Consider the following 6,403-nt stretch of genomic DNA (forward strand, 5'->3'; position numbering starts at 1 on the left):
CTGAATGAGCTGTAGTTAAAGTGCCCCTGCTGCCACTTTTAAGCGCAGGGACACTATGAGATGCTGGAGTCTACTGGAGCGTGGTAATTACCACGCTCCAGCGGACTCGATTAATCTGCCAGATTACAGTGCGCTGGAGCAGCCTTGCTGCACGTGTGTAGGCACACTAGGCTTCTGATTACATGTAGGACCTTTTTCTACATTTATCCTGCATAAAAGAGCTGCTATACCCACTAACTTCAGCAAGTTATAATCCAATAAACAATTATATGCAGGCCTTTGTACTACTTCTTTGCCCAGCACCACAAGGCCTATCCAGTCATCCTACCCAAGCTGAAAAGAAAGTTTACTTTGTAGTTTCAGTTATCTTGACCTTTAAAGTAAACCTATATATTCTATCAGTACTGCTTCAGTAATGTCCATACATAAGGGTCAAAAGCATGAGATTTTTTTAATAAAATAATAAAATTGGGGAGTTTTAAGTATGCCATGTGAATTTACAGTTTAATTCTCCACAACAAAGACTAACAATTACTTTAAACAAAATGAAAACTAAGCTTCTCAGCACTCAGAGACAAACATAACGCAAAGAGAATTACTTCCCCCATGGATGAACTTGGGGATTCCCTGGGCTCAAAATGATTGCAGCCTGGATCATTAGGGATTATTCCTTGGACAGGATATCAAGCCCTCTCTTTTTTTAAATATCCCAATTGGGCCACTGAAACCTGAATTGGACCCTTCTCTGCTGCTGGAAACAGTGAAACACATCTCTATTGGGAATTTAGAACTCCAGTTCTTGCTACTTGTACAGGACTAACATCCCATCCAGCCCACTCCAAATCACCAAAGTCCTAATTCCTTGAACACATGGCCTGGTCATTCACTCAAATAATCAGGTACCAAATCATTCCCCCCTAGATGGCATCTCACCACTCTCATTAATTATTCCTCATCTGCTGAGCTCAGCTATCAGCCACCTGTTTTACTTTTTCCCCCCAAAGTTATCAAAGCCTCCATTAAGAAAAGCCAACCATGCAATTGTTTCAACTGTGTTTTCTCACTACTGCATATTCAGCAAAGAGATCATTGCTTTTCATATTCATAAGGCAGTAGTCACTCTAGTGCCTGACAGTTTTATTATGCCATCAGCTAATTGCAGTACAAATCTGAAGTATACAATAATGTTTTGGCTACCTGGTTACATATGATCTGTGTTTGTTTCTCTGGAGAAGTAACTAGCTGGCCACCTTTTAGTCATTGTTACATATCTCAAATACTACCACAGAAATTTTCCCTCCTCCTCCTTTCCCACCCCGCACCCCATCAGACTCCTTTCTCTAAAATCTCTAATTATTTCCAAATAGAAGAAAAAACCCAAAATAATTTGAAATTTCCTGCCAAATAGAATTTTTTAAAAAGAATAATTTCACAAAGGACTTGGAGAAGTTAGAGAGGGTCCAGAGCTGAGGGATACAAATGGTAAAGGGCTTAGAAGACAAGTCATACAAGGGAAGGTTGATGGGAATAGGTATGTTCAGCTTCTGGAAAAGGTGTTTAAGAGCAGACATGATGGTCGTCTTCTAATATGTGAAAGGCTGCCACAAAGAAGTGGGAAAATACCTTTTTTCTCTTGCTGTAGAGAGTAGACTGCTGACTAATGGCTTGAAGTTGCAGCAAAGTAGGTTTGTATTGGATATCAGGAAAAACTTCATTTGGAACAGTGAGGTGATAGACCAAACTGCCTAGGGAAGCAAGGGAATCGCCATCACTGGAGGTGTTCAAGAAGAGAATGGGCAAGCACTGGCCAGGGATGATCTAGAAGTAGCTATGCTGATGCTCTACTATGGGTATTCGCCATCCGTCCAGGAAGGAATTTTTTCCCCCTCCTGTTGCTACATATTTGTGGGGCAGGGGGGTGTTTATTTATTTATGTATTTATTTATTATTTATTTATTGTTTTTCACCCTCCTCAAAAGCATTGGGTGTTGGCTGCAGCCAAGACTGGGGATACTTCCTGGGGTGTGCCAATGCTCCTGCTGGGACGTAAACCCAAAGATTCCTGGCTACGTGGCCCATTCAGAGTGGGATCAATTGTCACATTTGGGATCAGGAAGAAATTTTACCCCATGGTGAAACTTGCATAGGCTGTGGCAGTTTTTGCCTTTCTCTGCAGCCAGGGGCACGACCCTATGCCTTGGGTCTCTCAAGGACGTTTTAACAACAGAGCAGCAGGGCATTGACCACTGTGGCAGGTTAGGGTGTTATGCCTTGTGGTTGCATCAAGATTGACTGTGTAGTTTTACTAATAGATTAGACAGTGGATTTGTATAGGATGGTCTGGATAGGGATGATCCTGCCTCTAGCAAGGGGGGATTGTACTAAATGACATCTGAAGGTCCCTTCCAGCCCTACTTGTCTATGATTCAATCAAAGCATTTCATTCTAATTTTAACTTTTCACATATACATCATGTAAAATTCAAAAATGAAAAAGAAATTTCAAAACAAGAAACCTTATTGAAGTTTTTGTTGTTGTTGTTGTTGTTCATTCTTACTAAACAATCTTTTTCAAAATGGACTTATTTTTACAAAACCTTTTGTGGAATCAACATTTTCTGTTGGAAAGTTCTGCTCATCTTGCTGGTCAGTTGTACTGCTTTGAGTTTACCTTTCCTGCCTTTCCTACACTGTCTATTTTACAAATGCAATTTCATATTTTCTCCCATTCATTCAAATGCTTCCTTCCTATTTCTCCCCTTTTTGACAATGGCCATTTGCAGCTGATGTTTGGCTGACATGCAAACGAGACTGGGAACACTGGTGAACAGTGAGGGTTCCAGGTCCATCCTTAGTGAAACTGTTCAACCCAATGGCCTATTTAAATCTTGAGCATCCCAGCACTGACAGCAACCAGTACCAGATGCTATGGGAAAAAGTTAAAAAAAAAAAAAAGGTCATAACAAATAATTATCTGTTTACCTGTCCATAGAGGAAGCTGCTCCCAATCTGATGTAGTAATTATGGGTTGGCTTATGCACTGATGCATGAGGTTCCACCTGTTATTTATGTTGTAGGTAGAGGCATAGAGACCTCAGTTGAGATAATGGCTCTACTGTACAAACAGACTGAGTCCCAAATGTTTTACAATTTAAGCAGACAAGACTGTGCGTGAAGGAAGTAGTGAGGCAAAGTGATTTGCCTAAAATCATATATCAGGTCAATGGCAGAGTTAGAAATAGAACCCAGATCTTATGGGTCACAGATCATTAACCAATCCACTGGGCCATGCTGCTTCTCTTCCTGATGAAGGATGTCTTACTTTGTACACTAAACTCTACTCGTTTTTAGTTTCCTACTATAAAATCATGGCTCAGAGCTTCTGTGTAGTAATAAGTTCAACCTCCTAGTACTTGGAATCAGAAATGGTTGCACCATACAAGTGAAAGGATGAACTGTACTCTGTAGTGAAGACAGGTTTGTGGTGTTGTGACATAATGCTATCACATTACATTGACACAGGCTCAAGTCCTGTTCTTATACAGACAATATTCAATAGCCTTTGTTCATATTGTCAACATGAATTTGAGTAAACAGAACAGTACCAATGTATTTCCTTCAAGCAAGTCTACTATACTTGGAGATGGTAATACTAGAAAGTGGGACTATAACTTCTCCCTGAACAATTGAAACTGAAGGAAATCTCTGCAGCAGACAATACAGTAATTGTTTCCTACGACTAGAGCATGTTTGATGTGCTGTATAAGACAGGAAGATGAAGACATGGTTCCTATCCCATACAGCTTACTGTCCAATTTTGCAAGATACATTGTGAAGATGGACTTCAAGACTGGATGACTTCCTTAAAAAAAAAAAATAGACTTACTGCAGAAACTACTGAGAAAAATGTTTTGGCCTGTGTTATGTATGAGGTCAAAGTAGGTAATTTCAAATTTTCTTTTATGATTTTTTCATGTTTAATATTTTTACATTACTTCATACACTGCTACTACTGACATCATAATACGGTAAGATAGAAGGTGAAATACTTTTTAATTTTTTTAAAATTCCATAGGCTGCTTCCAGTTCATACTGACTAAAATATCTGATCTTCCTTCATATGTCTCCTATTAATGCTGTATTGAACAAAGTGGCAAGGTTAATTAACCTATTTCTAAAATTGGTCAAACAAGGACTTGCATGGGATGGTTTGGACAGGGATGATCCTGCTCGAGCACAGGGTTGAACTAGATGGGCTCCTGTACACATGCAGGGAGGCTGCTCTGACATGCTGTAATTCCAGCTCATGGGAGCAGGCTTGATTAATCTGCTGGAGTGTGGTAATTACTGTGCTCCAGCAGACTCCAGCTTCATGTGTATCAGCATCCCCACACTGAAAAACGGCAGTGGGCTTTAGTTCAAAGCACCCCACTGCCATGTATCAGTGTCCCTGCACTGAAAAATGTGACACTGCAGGCGCTTTTAATTTGCACAGCTCTTGCAAATTAAAAGCATGTCTATAAATGCCCAATGACCTCAGAGGTCATCCCTTTCTGTGACTTAAGCCCCAAATTTTAAAATTCTGATACAAAACATTTCTGAAGCTGCTACACGTTGGAAATTCTCTGGTGTAAAAATGGAGAACAAATAAAATAAAAAAAAAAACTTTCTAATTCAAAATAAAACATTTCGAAGTGGCAGCATTTCCCTTGAAACAGAAATTCATACTTTTGACGAGTTCTACTTAATACTAGTTTGCACAGAAGATTGCAAATATTATTTCCTGCACCACTCCTGGGGACTTAAAGAAGGCTTCCAACCAAGTAATGACCAAGCCTTCCTGGTTTCATCTTATTGATCAAAATACCAAGGTCCAAGAAGAAATGACCTGCAACTGTGCTTCCTTTTCATTCCTATCTCTTCAAAGTCAGAAAAAATAGTGCCCTATCATCACTAGCAAAAGGTCTCTTCTCTCTTTAACATATTCAGTGAACTTATCAAAGATCTTTCTTTCTTCTTTTTTTTCCAACTCAGTGCCAAGTGACCTGTATAAAAGTTGAAAAACTTCTCTGAATGCATGTCCTAGAAATGTGATGCTCCTGGACCACATCAGTGCCGCTTTCCATTTCTGGATATCCTTGTGTTCAACTTTCCCTTTTACCTTATTGCAATCGTCATTTAGATGCTGAGCCATCATAATTACAGATAAAAGAACCAGCTAATTTAAAGAAAACATGCATCATGGCAGGATAGTACACAAAGGGCAGGGGCCAGTATAAAGCTGCTGGCTGGACAGAAGGAAGAAGCCAGCAATGTGCGAATAAGGAGTGAACATGCTAAAAGTGTTTATACCATTTCTCCAAGATGAAGATGCCAGTTATCTGCAGCAGATGTTATCCCTCTGTTAGCACAAACCCAAGCAAGCCAAGAGTCACTCAGAGAGGAACAGTTTCTTTCATCTGTCTAGACTATCTTGCAAGATAGCTTACTCAATATAGAAAGTCAAAGTCTATGCTATGTCTATTTTATTGGATCCTAATCTGTGTACATTTCATCAGCGTGATAAAAGGATTGACAGGTTGATTTAATATTTGAAGTACGTTTCAGGAAGCAAACAAAATGCTTTGAGTTTCTAAAAGGATTTTTGTGGAAGGTGTCTTCTCTTAAACCTCCCACAAACACCTTCACACATGATGATAAAAGTGGAAAGATAAATGTTTTCTTTCAAAGCTTCAGGAAGAAACACTACGGAAAAACTAGGTATCATGGGGACTTCACTATCCAATCATGAGTAACCTTTCTACTGAAGTCGAACTGAGGGTTGGAGGTGCTTTTACAACCATGTGTAAAATCTCCACCCTAGGTCTTCCCATATGCATGTTCAGCCCCTCTGGAGGGAGTGGGGAGGGGAAAAAAAAAAAAAAAATCAAGCTAAACGAGTCGTTTTCTAAATGCATTTTCCAATCTAGACCGTACTTAGAAAATTAACATCTATATAGTGGGAGGGGGAAGGCGAGTGGGGGGGAAAACTTTTCATGACTCAGTGGGTACCATTCTTTCCTCCAAGTAAACACCCCCACTGGAGTTACTATCACCCAGATGAGAAGTAAAACTAAGCACTCAGCCCTACCTAGTCATCAAAAATCCACTGCTAATTCTAGGATTTGACAAAATTTCAAAATGAGTAATTAGGATTTTACCTCCCTCACTTCCAGTCCTTAGGTCCAGTGGTCTTCCCTCTTGCTCTGAATTTTATAAATGGTACCCTTCTTCCTCAGAGGTAGCTGCATTTTTAGGAATGTGCAAAATCATTTCACCATCTCTATGCTATGTAAAGCCCATAAGGAACTTAGAGATTCTTTGCAATAAAAGGCTCTTTATGCAAGTAAGTTATAGCGTAAACA

Source organism: Alligator sinensis, unplaced genomic scaffold (assembly GCF_000455745.1).
Source record: "Alligator sinensis unplaced genomic scaffold, ASM45574v1 scaffold377_1, whole genome shotgun sequence".
NCBI classification, from domain to species: domain Eukaryota; kingdom Metazoa; phylum Chordata; order Crocodylia; family Alligatoridae; genus Alligator; species Alligator sinensis.